Below are 16,817 nucleotides of genomic sequence, written 5' to 3'. Positions count from 1 at the left end.
CCTTCCTTCCTTCCTTCCTTCCTTCCTTCCTTCCTTCCTTCCTTCCTTCCTTCTTTCCTTTTTCAGATTTATTTATTTAGGGGAGTGGCAGAGGGAATGAGTCTCAAGCAGACTCAGTGAGAGTGTGGAGGCCTATGTGGGGCTTGATCCCACAACCCTGAGATCATGACTTGAGCCGAAACCAAGAGTCAGACACTTAACCGACTGCACCACCCAGACACCCCAGAAAGTCCTTTCTTATACTTTCTTGCATATTCTTTTAAAATTTTGCCTGCTGATACATGTGTCAGTGTGTATAGAAGGTCTTTTAAAGTATTTATTTATTTAGTATAAATTGTTACATATAATACATACCGTGCTGATCCTTTTTCTTTTCTTCAATTTAACAAAATAGCTTGGAGATTATTCCATGTTATATGTGTAGTTATGCCTCTTAGATTTTAATTATGCTTTGGCTTTAGGCCTTGCTTTTGGCCAAGATGGAGTAACAAGAATTGCATTTATCCTCCCAGCGGAAGCAACCCTCCTCTTCTTCCACCTTCTCTCCCTACCCCCTTCACACACACACAAATAAAATATCTGAAACATCATTTGTCAAAGACATTGGGCATCAGATGCCGAAGGACAGTGATCTTTGAGAGATGAGAAACAAAAGAGGTAAACCCTTCTCTTGACCCAGCTGACTGCCTTGGGTTTCTAGGCCATAACACAGGAGGAGGAACCAGCAAAGCCTGGCAGACTCTCTGAGGTGAGGAAACAGCTGAGAGACCAGGGAAACCAAAAGCAGCTAGTGTGTGCAGGACAGAGCTGCACGAAAGAAACACCTCAGAGATCCTCACAGGGTTCACCTTGAGTGTGCAGCAGTGCTCATCAGTCTTGCTGGGCTCAGTGCTGATGAATGCATCTGAAAGGATTAGAGGGAAGAGTGCCTGGCACTCATCTAGGACAAGAAGGGGTGCGTGTTCCCAGCAGCCACACACAGTGTTGGAGTAATTTACTCAGAAAAATCTAACTTAATTGTGGGTGAATAATTAGCTATAGACTGAACGTGGCTCTGACTTCAGCTAATGAATCTTAAGCAAGACTTATTAACAAGATCAGACTGTTTCTAAGAAATTTAGCTGCATTCCAAACCAAAGCTAAACAATATTTACAGAAACACAACAATACCCAGCATCTAAAAAAGTAGCATTCGCAGTCTCTGGCATCCATGTCAATGATTACAGGCATGAAAAAGGCAGGAAAATATGACCCTTAATGAGAAAAATCAATCAGTGGAGATTAACACAGGTGATAGAAGTAGTGGGCAAAAACCTTGAAAGTGTTATAGTAACTATTAACACATAAGGTGAAAAAGAGGCATGACAAAGAGAAATTCCCAAGCCAGACTATTAGAGATGAAACTACAGTGTGTGAGGCGAAAAGTACACTTGATTGATTAGACATCTCGGAAGAAAAGAGTAGGAAACTTGAGAACATAGTAGTAGTATTTTCTGAAAGGAAACAATTTTTTTTCAAAAATTTTTTAAAAGGAAAAACAAAGTGTCAGGGTTAGATGGCTTAATGTATGTGTAAGTGGAGCCATAAAGGAAAGTAGAGAAGAACGGAACAGAAAAGAAATATTTGAATAAATAATGACCTACATTTTCTGAATTGTATGAAAACTATAAACCCACAATTCCAAGAAGATTAACAAACTTTAAGCACAAGGAATTTGAAGAAAACTACACCAAAGCACATCATAATAAAAAATCTAGTGGTAAAGAGAAAGTCTTAAAAGCAACCAAGGGTAAAAGCTCACATTATGTATAGGAGAAAGAAGATGAAGATGAAATATTTCTCATCAGAAGCAATGCAAATAAGAAGGCAGTGGTGAAGCACTTTTAAAGTACTTAGAGAAAAAAAGAAATTGTTAACCCAGAATACTAACCTATTGAAAATACTTTCCCGGAGTGCCTGGGTGGCTCAGTGGGTTGAGCCTCTGCCTTCGGCTCAGGTCATGATCTCAGGGTCCTGGGATCAAGCCCCGCATGGGGCTCTCTGCTCAGCAGGGAGCCTGCTTCCCCCTCTCTCTTTGTCTGCCTCTGCCTGCTTGTGATCTCTTTCTCTGTCAAATAAATAAATAAAATCTTTAAAAAAAAAAAAAGGAAAGAAAAGAAGATACTTTCCAAAATGAAGGTAAAATAGAGTTTTCAGACTTATAAAAGCTGAAATAATTCATCACAGCAGATTTATCATTATAAGAAATGGTAAAATCCTTCAGTGAGAAGGAAAATTATACCAGACAGAAATCTGAATCTACTCAAACAAATAAAGAGTACTGCAAATAATAATTACATGGGTAAACATTTGGGTTTTCCTTATTACTAGTAGCCCTGTATATGCTTTCCTCTTGTTACTATAAAATCTGGCTGGTGCTGAAATCAGTATTCATGTGAAAGAAACAAATGAGGGACAGCCTGGTACGGGGAATGCTAGGAAAGGTGATCACCTTCTAAAATTCACCTGGATTCACTGCAATGAATATTGCAGTTATCCAGTACTATCTAACAGTTATCTTACAAGTTCAGTTTGAAGTAATCCAAATAAAAATAAAATAAAAATAACAAAAATTCAGCTTCCTGAATTCACAAAGAGTATACCTGTGTAATGCCCAGTATAATGCCCAGATCAAGAAATAGAATATTAACATTCCAGAAACTTATCTTGTACTTTTTTCCAGCAACTATCTCCTCTCAGGGGGTACCCTAACTTCTAACACTATAAATTAATTCTACCTGTTTTTAAATTTTATACAATTGGAATCATATAGTATTTACTTGAAAAAAAAATCTGACTTCACTCACTGGATTTTTTATTTTTTTTGACAGAGAGAGAGCACAAGCAAGGGGAGTGGCAAGCAGAGGAAGAGAGAAAAACAGAGCAAGGGAAGCCCGATGTGGGGCTTGATCCCAGGACCCAGGACCCTGGGATCATGACCCATGCCGAAGGCAGTCACTTAACCAACTGAGCCACCCAGGTGCCCACTCTCATTCAGCCTTATGTTTAGAATATTCATCCTTGCTGTCCTATGTCACATTGTTTATATTCATTGCTATATTAATTCTGTGGTCTAATTATGCCACATACTTATTCTACTCTAATGGGTACTGGGTTGTTTTCATGTTTTGGCTATTAGGAATGGCATTCTTGTAAATCGTCTTCTGAGTGTCTTCAAGTGAACATAGGTCTACATTTCTGTTGAATGTATACCTTGTGATGGAGTGGCTGGATAACAGATACATAGTTCAGCCTTCCCAGATAGTTAGTTGTTCCATGAACCATACTAGCAGTATACGAGCAATTTAGTTGCTCAGCATCATCAAAATGTGGTATTTTCTGTGTTTTTCTTTTTAGCTGTTCTGGTGGGTGTATCATGTATTTCAGGGGTTTAGTTTTAATTTCCCTGATGATTAATGAAGTTGAGCTACTTCCCATGTTTTTTGACCATTTTGATATCTTTTGGGAAGTGTCTGCTCAAGTCCTTTGCCCACATCTCTACTAGGGAATCTTTTTCTTACTGATTTGTAGGAGGAGTTCATATATGATATTTATATCTATATATCTATATCTATATCTATATATCTCCTTCTGAGAGTGTGTTTGTGTGTGTGTGTGTGTGTGTGTGTGTGTATTTACACAATGTAATATTTGTTTTGACCCTGTCTTGGCTCATTTTGTTGTTTGCCTTTTCGTTTTCTTCATAGAGTCTTACAAACAGATGTTTTACATGTTTAAAAAAAAGTGTCATTTATTAAATTTTTGTACTTTTAAAATTTCTGGAGCTCAGTGTAAGTAAATATTTCGATGTGGTTGCTAAAATAGCTAACGCTATTATTATTACAAAGTGAGTGACAGTCCCACCCCTATGATGTTCATATCTTACAGAGAGAAATTAATTTCCTTTTGAGCAGTACATCATAGGAAAGATTTGGAACAACTAGAGTCTGCTCAGGAAAGAACATCGAGGACATTGAGAGATTTCCAAAGCTTCACCTCTGAGGAAGAGTTAAGGGAGACGGAGACGTTCAGACTGAAAACCCTACACAACATGTGCAAGTAGTATTGTTTTGTTTTTTTTTAAAGTAGGTATTGCTTTGAAAGCAACATTCAACTTGTTCTTGATCACTGCCAGAGGAAGAACAGGTTGTGAGGGTTGAGAGTGATAGCCATATCAATTTCAGCTTGCCAGGGGGCATTCAGACCTCTGTCGTAGTGGTCCTAAGATAGGTTGGTAAATGGGGATGATTCCATGTGAGAATAGTGTCAGAAGGGATTCTGACATTGACTGGAAAATAGTGTGAAGGAAATGATCCTTTTATGAATCTGTATCTTAGCCCCTGTCATGGGTCAGGTTTCCCAAGAAGCAGACTTTGTGGTTAGGAGGGGACATTAAGAATAATGCAGATCCAGCGATAGCATTTGCCAACCCTTCAGGGAACTCTGGAGGTAGGGAGGCCCTTCAGAGTTGTAGCAAAGGGGCCTGAGTTGGCCAGGCCTTTTTTCCTTCATGTTGGTCATTCATTGCCCTGAGAAGGGTAGTGACCTGGTACACAGCAGTTCGCTACAACAGGCGGTCCCTGAAAATGCTGAGAGCTGAAGGCCCTCTGCTGAGCACACTTCCAGGAGCCGGACAACAAATTCTTCCTCGAAGGGGAAATCATGTTTTCTAGAGTAATTTATTATAAATATTTGCATAAATTTTCCTTTTAGTTTTTTTATTTATGATTTTTATTTACTTTGTCATATGTATTAGGTTTAACATTATCCTCCCAAAATACCAACCTGTTCATTCCAAGAATAGTGGCAGTGACTCCAGAAAACACCCCATTTGGTCCTGGCCATCACTCATCCCTGTAGAAGCCCACCTGTGCTGGGGCTCATGTGAATTGGGGCTCTGTTTGCTTTTGTGTCCAGAAGCAGTGTGCAACCTATAATATAATTCCATTTCATAAATGATAAGCAAGTTTCATACCAGCTTCTAGGACCCCTGAGGCTGCTTTCACCAAAACCAAAATTGCTATCTACAGAATTCTGCTCTGTTAGCTGGAATTCTGATTCGCAATAGCAACAACAGCCAGATGTTGAAAAGATTCCTAGAAAATTAGAAAGCTAAATATTTAAGTAGAATTTATTTTATATTTAAAACACTATTTCAAATATCAGGAGAATTTGCTTGGATGTGACTACTTTTTTTTAATCTATGAAAGGGAGTGGGGGAGCATGGGACATGTGTTCTGAGGTTGAACCTCCAAATTGAACCTGATCATTTTATAGCTCATTGATGGGAAAGAAATTGGAAGCTGGTGATGAAAAAGATAGAGTATATATATATTGTTTATTTTATTGTTCATTTGTTAAGATTTCGTTTGAATACTGCTATTTTTTAGGAAGAGGTATCTTCACAAGTACTTTCGTACTTTGGTAACAGGTGTTTCATGAGGGCCCAGCAGCCCCGGGGTGTGGTCAGGTTGTAGGGTAGTACATATTTTCCTTGGTCTATCAGCAAGGAACTCCTAATCATTGCTACCAAGCCCACTACTAAAAAAAAGATTTCTCTATTCTGCTGTAAGTTCTGTTTACTTGACTTGATCATGTTGAACCTAGTCAGTAGTCCATAGTTTTTGAAGGTGAACGTCTCTGGGTTGACCACATCCCGTGGTTAGAATACTGGGATGAACAACCCTGCAATGAACAGCGCCTTAGAACAACCCTGGGGTGAAGACTGTGATATTTCTTAAAGATCTCCCTTCAGGGAGTGCCTGGGTAGCTCAGTTGTTGAGTGACTGCCTTTGGCTTGGGTCATGATCCCGGAGTCCTGGGATTGAGCTCCCTGCTCAGTGGGTAGCCTGCTTCTCCCTCTCCTACTCCCCCTCCTTGTGTTCTCTCTGTCAAATAATAAAAATAATCTCTTAAAAAAAAAATCTCCCTTCAGAAATGGAGAACTCACTCCCCAGCTGCCGGAGATGCTGTAGGAAAGGGCCCTGTGGTATTTCTCCCAAGAACAGATCCCCTTCCAGGGAAGCCTGTATCCAATGACTGATCACTACAGGGGGTCAAAGGGCTTAGACCTCTCACCCCAATTAAAGAGCCACCTCAATTCCTGAGATCTCCAAAGGCTGAGACCTTTGTCAGAGCTTCATTGCAGCTCCCTTTTTCCTGTCCAATGTTTCCTTCCCTTCCCTTCTAGAAGTGTGGATCCCAAGAGCTACCCAAAGATTTCCTAGAGGTGGACACAAAACACTGATACTTATTTTTAAAGTATTTGAAATCCCTACTTGGTTGTCGTGGTTTGGTAGCGATGCTCTTGTGGCTGTAGGCTCTAAAGTCAAATCTGGGTTCAAATGATAGTTCCCTCATCTGTTCACTCTAGGACCTTGGGCAGATAATTTAATCTCCCCTTGGTATCAGTTTACTCATTTGTAAAATAGGTGTAATATTTGTGTCAGCCTCATGGGTGTGCCCCAGATGGAGTTCTGCAAGAAGCAGACTGACATGAAGTTTAGTGTATAGGACATTATTAGGAGGAAGTTGACATCTAGGAAGTTAAACTTTAATAGATGGTGAGATAAAGAGAAAAAGATCTAGAGCATGGCGTACTAAGAAGGACTGCGCCTTGTGACCTTTAGGCATAATGGAGAAAATGGAACAAAGATATGGTCACAAGAAAGGTCAAGGGCAAAAAAACAAAAACAAAACAAAACACGTGGGGAAAGTTAACAGATAATTTGATTCAATGGAGAAAAGCAAGGCTTTTTTTTGTTATACTCCATCTACTTCTAAAAACGAGTGGATGTGGCTTATGAATTTAAAAGTAACACACGACAAAGGCAATTTTTTCTGAAGAAAAAAAATTATAAGGAACAAAATTATAGATATTTCAGTTATCTGAAATGAAAAGCTTGGTTATCTCATCTGATTAATGAAGTATACCACTTTCTGGGGAAAAAAGGGGGGAGCACAAGGGTGGCTCAGTTGGTTAAATGACTTACACATGATTCTGGCTCAGGTCATGATCTTGGGATTCTGAGATCATGTCCTGAGTCAGGTTCTGTGCTAAGTGTGTTGCCTGCTGGAGATTCTCTCCCTCTGCCCCTCCTTCTGCACGCATGTGCATGTGCTCCCTCTGTCCTCTCTCTCTCCTCCAATAACAAAAAACAAAACAAAACCCACTCATTATTTTTACTGGGATTTAATCTAAGAAAGATTTTATCATGTATGTTAGTTCATATCTTCAGTGTTACAAAGTACCCACAGCAGAAATATCATTTGGCTGGATATTTTTATTTACTTGCCATTAAAACCACAGGCATAACATTGCATATTTATTCTCTCAAGGCATTTTAATGTGAATCTTAGGAAATATGGTCCATTTACTTTGCTTAAACTTGCACTGCTAACATAACTAAGGGATAATGTTTAGAGAATATAGAGCAGTGATTCTCAACCCTGGCTGTATGTTAGAATCATCGGGGAAGCTTTAAAATTCCTGATGCCCATGCCACATCCTGGACCAATTAAATCAGGATTTCTGCTGGGAAACGAGGCATTTTTTTAAAAAAAAAACTCCCTGGGTGATTCCAATGTGAAGTCAAGGTTGAAAACCACTGCTAAAAAGGGCCAAGTAGTTGCTGTGTTCATTAGTCTGCCCTTTTTAAATATCTTTTTTTTCTTAGTGGCACTTTTGATAAATGCTGAGTTTCAATTAAATAATATGCCAGTAAATATCTAAGATGCTAGAATTAAGGGACATTGATTAAATAAATGAAGTCAGCGAAGTGGCCCAGGAGTGACTAAAACCAGTAGGCCATGTGGTAGATTGGTAGGACATCTAGTTATTATCTCTAGGTTTACAAAGAAATCAACCAATTAATCACTTGTACTTTTCAGGGATCAAAGCCTGTGACCAAGTTATTTTCCTCAGTAGTTTGCCTCAGAACTCCAGGTTGATGAAGGGTGAAAAAAATTCCATGGGGTTGATGGCCTTAAATATCTGGAAACACTAGGCTGATTCAGGAGATGTTCTGGGTTTCAACAGTGCAGTTCCTCAAAGTGACTGAGTTGGAGTTGAAGTTCTCAGGAATTAACACAAAATGTGATTTCATGAATTGAAATGTGTTTGTAAATGACTTACGAATAATAGCTTCATTCTTCACCAGTGTAAGGTGGTGGCTTTGTGTCTTATCATAAGATCTAAGACCCAAATGGAACTGCAGATCTTTCCAAGGGCTTTCATTCTTTTCCCTTTGGAGAGAGCTCTGAAAGCCTTACAGCTCAGTCCCTTTAATCCCAGGCCTTTCTGAATCACTTTAGGTCTGACAGTTCACCTTGGCTACAAGCCATCACTCTTTCCATTCCTGTGCTATTTGGGATGGTGCACCAGAAAGCTCAGTTGAGAGACAGACCAAGGTTTTGACACACAAGCTTGTTTCTAGCTATGAGACCGTAAGCTGGTTGATTTCTCCAAGCCCATTTCCTACTGTTTAATGTGGGTTAATAATCTATTGCTAAAATGTTTAATAAGATGCTGTATATTCAAGAAATTATATATGAAAGAATTTGATAAGATGTTTAGTAAATACAATTAAAGGAAATAGAATGATGGTACCGAATAGGATAATACAGTTTTTCTAAGTCTGTGTTCAACTAAAAATCCATTAATGTTTAGTAAAATATACTCAGGCAGGAGGCACTCACCAGACCCACTGACTAGAACCAAAGAAGATGATTATTTTCCAGCTCTGTGCAGTTTGGAAGTCGCTCTATGACTTTAAGAATGCTCTGTGTGATATGGAAGTCATTCTATGACTTATAGAATGTTCTATGCAATATGGAAGCCACTCTCCACTTGAAATATAGTCTGAATCACCATGTGCTGTGGATAGACACAGACTGGATTTCAAAGAGTGTCAAAATAAGAATATAAAGTATTTTACTAATAATTTTATATTATTATATGATTTATTTTGCATGTATAGGGTTAAATGAAATATATTATTAAAATTAATTTTAGCTCTTTGTTTACTTTTTTGAAACAGAGTGGCTAGGAAAAACTTAAAATTACATACATATTTCACCTTGTGCCTTGTGTTATATTTTTGACAGTGCTGTTCTAGAGCTCCATCATGGACCAAAACAATTTAATAGGAAAAAAAATTAAGCCTTATAGTGATTATATTTTTTTTTCTGGAAGTCAATCTGCCTTTTTTGTTTTTTAATATGTTTGTCCTGGTGACACCATGATGTGAAGTCTTGCTCTTGACTCCTGTCTTAAACCCAAATTGGTTTGGGGCTTTAGAAATTAAACATATTTGAATAAAGACCATCATGGGTCTTTCATAAAAGAAAACTCCTCTTTATTGTGAACAATATCATTGCCAGTGTTATACAAAGTGGATGCTTTTGTGCAATTTTTATCCTTTTGCTGAAGTCACTTTTTAAAGCCTCTTGATTGCTCTCTTGAGATACTACCTATAATTCCTGTCTTCTCTTGCTATTTATTGCATATTTGAGGAAGGGGGAGCAATTCCACCTCTGTGTGGGGTTCAGATGACTACAGCCAGGTTGGCGACAGTCTGGTTTGACTAGGGGAAAAAATGGCCTTCAGTAGGGAGAATACAAATAGTTTTTTGAGATGGAAGTTTGAAGTGCATCTGTGTCTTGCTGACATTGTTTTCCTGGTGCTAGCTCCCAGTCAGGAGCTCTTCAAGGCAACAGAATAAGAAAGGCAGGCATCTGGCATTTGGTGGAAATGGCTGTGAAGTTGGTCGAGTACAGTTGTGGAAGCAAAGATTTAAATCATGCTCACTGGTAAGTATGCCTAAAACAATTTGTCAGCTATGCTCAAATCTATAAAATTGCTATTTTGTGGTGGTAACTTTGAGGGTCATTAGCTGTAAACTGTTTGTCTCCATCTATGATTTTCCATGATCTATTTATACAACAGTCACGGTACATGGTCCTGTTGTCCAGAGAGGAAATCAAAAGACTTGGGAGTGTCCTTATAGCCTCATATCCCACATGCCACATTCCCATGTAGAGCAGCATCGTCCATTAGAAATAAACAAACCATGTGTAATTTTAAATTTTCTCATAGCCACATTGAGAAAAGGGAAAAGAAAAAAGTAAAATTAATTTTAATGATATATTTTAATTAATTCATCTAAAATTTATTTCCACTAGTAACTACTATTAAAATATTAAGATGGATTACATTCCTTTTTTTTTTGTACTAAATCTTCAAATATGGTGTGCATTTTCCAGTTGTGGCACATCTCAGTTTAGTTACATTTCAAGTGTGCAGTAATGACATTTAGCTAATGACTATTGTATTGGACCATAGTCCTAGAAGCATTCATGTGGGGGTACCTGGGTGGCTCATTCAGTTAAGTGCCCAACTCTTGATTTTGGCTTGGGTCATGATCTCAGGGTTGTGATATCGAGACCTTTGTCAGGCTTCCCACTCAGCCTGAGTCTGCTTCTCTTCTTCTTCTTCTCTCTCGCTGTCTGCCCCCCCACCTTGTGCACACACACTCTCTCAAAGAAATGAATCTCTAAGAAAAAGTCATGTGTTCATAGGTGATGTGTCTACCTTCACATTCTAGGAGGACTCAGGCTATCTACTGCAGTTGGGGAGAGGGGCATGGAGAGGGACTGAGCCCTGATAATGGGCTTATGGGCTGATATGGTCATTCTTAAAACAGGGCTTAGAATGATTTCATAAGTATCTGTCTAGTGGCTTTCGTAGAAACTTTTAGGAGAACTCTGGAGTTCTGGAGAACTGTCTCTAAACAGTTCTGGAGAGAAGGCTCTGGAAGAAGGAGTATGCCATGGGACCAGGGAGAGACTGTAGCATTTTGTGCAGTAAAGCATTAACTCCACGGTCCTGGATTGCCCAAACCCTGCGTATCCCAAAGGTATTCTTTACTGACCCTTTACGAGCTGGTGAGAGATCGCTTTTAGTCCCTGGAATGCCTTGCCTGATTAGAAGGTCTGTTTATGTCTAAGGCTTTAAGCCATGCTATATAGTTTATGCTAATGATGTGATTTATGCTGAATGGTTTTTGTAGGCCTGGAGCTGTGGGCCATACCGCATCAGTTGGACCTGTTAGGAGCTGGAATTGCAGTTGCTAAGATCAACTCCATGTCTGTGTGATTGACTGCTAATAAAAACCATGGTCACCAAGGCTTGGGTGATCCCTGCTTGTCAACACTTCTTAGATGTTGCTGGGAGAATTAAGTGCATCATATGACCCTGTTGGGAAAAGATAACTGGAAGCTTGTGTCTGATTTCTTCTCGACTCTGCCCCATGTACGTTTTTCCTGTGCTGATTTTAATCTGTATTCTTTCACTATAATCATGAATATGATGGTTTTTCTGAGTTCTGTGAATCTTTCTAGTGAGTCATGAGACTTGAAGTTGGTTTTGGGGCACCTGAGGTGCACTGTCTGTGACCCATCAACAGCATCGCTGGTGATGAAGGTAGACATAGAAACAGGATTGGGAGTTTGAGGACAGGGCCCCCTAAAATCTCTGGTGTGTTTCTTAGAAGCCAGGCATGATTCCAGATACTTTTCATTCAACTATTACCTGATTCAATCCTTGTAATACCTCTCTCATATGTGTCTTACGGAAGAAGATACAGATATCCAGGCTCCCGTCCCCAAGAGGTCAGACTAGTAAAGAATGACCCCAAGTACCAGGCATACCAAAACCATTTGCAGTAAATGAATGATAGAATGAGATTCAAGCTGGGTTCTCCTGGATTCCAAGCCCTGTTTCCAGTATACCACAGCATAGATGTAGCCACATTCACTGGGACACACTGGCCTTGGCATGTGAAACAGAGTCTGTGGGTTCCCTGCCCACATCCCCTCAAACTATACTGGAGTTCATGTCAAAGAGTTCCTAGGTAGACGCATGTCTTCCTGCATTTCCCTGCCTGATAGCTCCTTTTGGCAGCTGGGGCATGTTTGGGGCAGGGGCCTGAAGAGGGAGGGTGTTATCCTCCAGCATTCTGGCCAAGAAATGCTACTTCCCATTTGTGGATCCTGCTAAGGATGCATGCCCAGTTAGAGAGATGCATTAAGTCCATGATACTTCCAGAGAAAAGAGGAGCTCAGGAGCTCATCTTGCATGTGGCGCGGTAAGGCTCCAGGAGTGGCCCTCGACCAATGAGGGAAAGTTGTTGAGGAATAAATACCTGCCTTTGCTGGCCCCTCAGCGGAGGCATGTTCTGCGGAGCCTCTCCTATGATCCCCACTGGGATTGAACTCCGCTGCCTACAGTTGTGTCCCTCTCCATTAACACACCCTTCACGGGCATTCTTTCTTGCCTGTCTCACTTCCCATTCCTTCTCTGTATGACCTGAATAAACTGCTTGAAACCGAATTCCCAAGTTGAGCATCTCTTTTTGGTGGGGTTCTAGAGTAAGAGAAGAGATACAATCACCTGAATGAGTATATACAAAGCAAAAAGCAAAGCGTTTGAAGGACAGAGACACTGTGGTTACGCCCTGTATTCTGTATTTTTAAGCGTCACATTCATAGCACACATATTGTTCTTTGTCCCATATTTGAATTAATTTGAATCACTGTATTCAGTTCTAGCATGAAATATGTACATGCCGCAAGTTGCCATGCATGGGTCCATATTATAGTACGTTCTTTGTACTTTAGTTTACCTGGCTGATTCTTCTTGTTTTCCACCCTTAATACCATTAAAGTATGTGCCTAAATGAACCATCATTTGTAAAGCTGAAAGCTGATATTTACTTAATCAAAATTAGACTTCCTAATACCTATTAAAGGGAAAACCCGTTGGGGGTGAGGGGGGAGAAAAGAAGATAATGCTCACATTATTTTTCTGACAATAAACAACCTTGTATAATCCTATTATGAACATCAGCATACATTTCACAGCCCATCTGGCAAACAATAAAGGTCATGACTCTATGTATTTGAAATGCTATCCAGGGCATTGTAGTGAGGAAAATGGTAAAACCTACAGCTCTGTCAGTGGGTCAAAAAGCGGTCATAGGACATTTCTCAGACACCGTGGATTACTCAAATAGACTTTTATGAAGGCAAGCTGTGTGTTAGGAAACATGTTTTTCAAAGCTAAGCAGGTCTAAAGGAATAGTTATGTGACAAGCAGGAGTAGAAGCTAGGGGGAGAACATAACCTGCTTTTAGTGATTCATGGTTAAGTTAAACTGTTACAAAACTCCAGTGTCTTATGAAATGCAAATTGCTATTACAGTGTCCTTCATGGGACAGAGAAAATATGGGATCTGCTTTTAGTTAAAGAATTCTTTTTCCAGAACTTCAAAAGAAGTCACTCTAATGAGTTTTACTGAGAATTTCCAACTTGGAAGACTAAAAGATTGGATTTTTTTCCCTAGCTCATATATAGTAATAGTAACTTACTTTATTGGTAAATTTTAGAACCCAATAGAAATATTCAGATTAACATAGGGATTAGAGATCCATTGGGCTGAGATTCCATGGGCGCACTGCCTACTGCTGCTACATGGGTTGACTTTTATTTCCTTTGTGCCTGTTTCTTTCTGGATGAAATACAAAATTTACATGAGGATTAAATATAAAATATGAACTCCTATCTCCAAGGATTGTGATGTAAGCGCTACACAATATGTGCTACTCCATTTCTGTCTGAGCAAAACCTTACAAGTGGATGGACCTGCATTAACCATTCTTTTATTAGAGAGCATATGTTACAGGTATAGTCTACTATTTAAACTTAATACTTATGGATACATTATCATTTAATTACTCACAAGCTTTATAAATGTGAAAGGCTTGTCATTCTAAGCTATTCCTAGTTATTTTTCATGCATGCACTTTACTTAGCTTCTACCCAAGTTTGAAAGCAACCTTGTTTGCCACATTCCTTTCTCTGACAATAGGATGGAATCGCTATTCACTGGAAAGAAACTTTAAAACTCAAGTCTGACTGAATGATAGTATTCATTGCGTGCCAACACAGTGTAACACTGAGTGTGAAACTGATAAATGGTCAAATCCCTGAGCTCCTCTTTTCTCTGGAAGTATCATGGACTTAATGCATCTCTCTAACTGGGCATGCATCCTTAGCGGGATCCACAAATAGGAAGTAGCATTTCTTGGCCAGAATGCTGGAGGATAACACCCTCCCTCTTCAGGCCAGTCCCTCAATATCCTCTCCTTATTCAGAAGAACTTGGAATCGAAATGTAGAAGTCTCCACCTTGCTATTACGAAGCACTCTAAGGCTTCACAAATAGACGCATGCCTGGCTAAGTCCAACCTTGACAAGAGGAATTTGTAGGGTATCAAAAAGAGTACAGTCTTCTTCACATGCCATAGACAAGGTCACTCTGTTTATTGCAACATTTAAACAACTGTAGGTGGGAAGCAGAATTTTCTACAACTTAAAATGTGTCCTGGCACAAGGAAGTGACCAGTCCATGGCAAAACTCTGTGAAATATACAGAAGAAGGGGAGAAAAATCCAAGATACTACTAGAAAAGAAATTCTGCATCAGATGAGAGACTGTTTCTAGTTTCATCTGGCAAAAGGATTTTTGTTAATATCTTAATAATGAAAAATGTTAGTTAAGATCCTGGTGTGACGAATAGAAGCCATAAATCAGAGGAAAGTATAATGGCTCATGCCTGTGTTTCTAATTAGCAGATGGTGCTTCTCAACACAGAGAACAGGGAACCCGGCTTCCCTCTACTTTACAGCTCTGCCAATGCATGGGCAGTTGATGGAAATGGCAATGAGAATGTAGAAGGGACACATTTGTTCTCACTGCCTGGGCCTGGAAGCATCGTTCATCACTATCGCTTCTTTCTCATTGGTGAGAATTCATCCCAGAGCAAGACCCAGCTGCAAGAAGGGTAAGGAATGTGGTCTGTGGTTGGGCAGCCACCTCCTGGTTACAACTGTGTTCTATGGAAAAGGAGAAAAGATGGAAATGGGCACCTAGCCACTGCCACAGGAGGAATTGGAAATGCCAGAATTTCATGTGTAATGTCTTTGGTGTTTACTGTCTCATATCCAGAGAAAAAGGAAGAAACTTTCCAAATACATCTCTCCTAATGATAGTTTTATTTTTTCTTCAAGATTCAATATTAAGTGCTACCTTTTCCATGGAGTCTCCATAGCCCCCATAAGCACATACCATTCTGCCTGTCTAGGATAATGCATGTGTGGGTGCTGTCAGTTGTTCCCCACTTAGATCACCTTCACCAGGCTGGTGTGCCTGTCTACAGGTTGCCGTGAATGTTGGCTGCTAAAGGTTCATTGCAGCCCTCTTCTCTGGAAAACTGCCCTTGACCAAACTGAAGACACCTTGCATTGGAGGTTAAATGACCTTTCTTCTGCTATGGGGACGATGACAGCCAATAATTGACTGACATATGAGTAGAAGACACCGTTTCCAAGTTGGGATCAACTCTTTGGTTCCGTTCTCACTCCTCTCCTCCCCAGGGGATGAGGCTAAACTCTAGCTCAGCTCCTTCCTTGCATCTCCTGCTTCTCTCATTCCCCTTCTCTCTTTCTCTCTTTTTAAAGATTTTGTTTATTTATTTGAGAGAGTGAGCAAGAGAGAGAGAGAGCAAACAGGCATATGAGCAGGGGGAGGGGCTAAGGAGAGGGAGAAGCAGGATCCCCACTGAGCCGGGAGCCTGACATGGGGCTCAATCCCAGGACCCTGAGACCATGACCTGAGCCAAAGGCAGCCACTTAACCAACAGAACCGCCCATGCACCTCTCATTCCCCTTCTCTTAGGAGCATCTTCCCCATACCTGCAATAAGCCGTGTGCACTGGAATCCCTAGAGAAGCAGGCCTAACACCATGGGGCAACTTACTCTCTAACTGAGAGACTACATAATCTTCATGTATTCCCTTCTTTTTCATTTTTTCAGGGGTGAGGCAAACATTTAGAAAATAGGGCTGTAACTGCAATTAGATAAAAGATAAAAAATCAATTTCCAGAGTTTTCTCCACATCAGTGAATATTCTCTTTAATTTCCCAAATCTTCCACATTTCAGGACTTTGTACTGAGAATGACCTATGGGCCTTTTTGTGATCCTCTACTGTAAGGTAAGGTTTTCTGTCCCATATAATAAGTCATCCAGGAGAAGTTAGCATAGGTAAACTGGAGATCAAATAAAATATTAATTAGTATAGTAGCTTAGCATAGCTTCTGAGGACATGGCAAAGTAGTCATGACTGTTTGTTCTTGTTCTCCTTACTTTCATTCTAAAGCATTTCCTGAGATAGGACAGGAAAGCCAAAATTGGCCTCATTTCTCAGAAGTAAGATTTAAAACATTGGAGTCAGCATCAAACCTTGATTTTCCACAGCAGCAATTTGAGATGTTACTGATTTGGTTTGAATGTCCCCAAAATTTGCTACAGGAACCATGAGGTTACAATCATCAAGGAAACCTCTATTTGGATTTTATAATGTTCATGTTTCTCTTATGACAATAATAACAGGTTCTGGAATGAATTAATGCTTCATTAATATATTTAATAAGAATCAGGCATGACATCATTGGTGTGTTCTTGGCCTGGGGATATCATCTACATGGAAATATTTCTTGAGGGGAGATATTTAAGAACACATTTTTAGAACTTCCCCAGTGGTGAAGGAGAATGGGTCTTTTGCATCTGTTGCAGAGCAAATTGTCATAATTTTCTAGATTAATGCATAAATATGGGAGCTCAGCTTCTTATGCAGACATTCAAGCATCCCTGTAATCTTC

Source organism: Mustela nigripes, unplaced genomic scaffold (genome assembly GCF_022355385.1).
Source record: "Mustela nigripes isolate SB6536 unplaced genomic scaffold, MUSNIG.SB6536 HiC_scaffold_75, whole genome shotgun sequence".
Taxonomy (NCBI): domain Eukaryota; kingdom Metazoa; phylum Chordata; class Mammalia; order Carnivora; family Mustelidae; genus Mustela; species Mustela nigripes.
Note: the sequence above shows the minus strand (reverse complement) of the source record.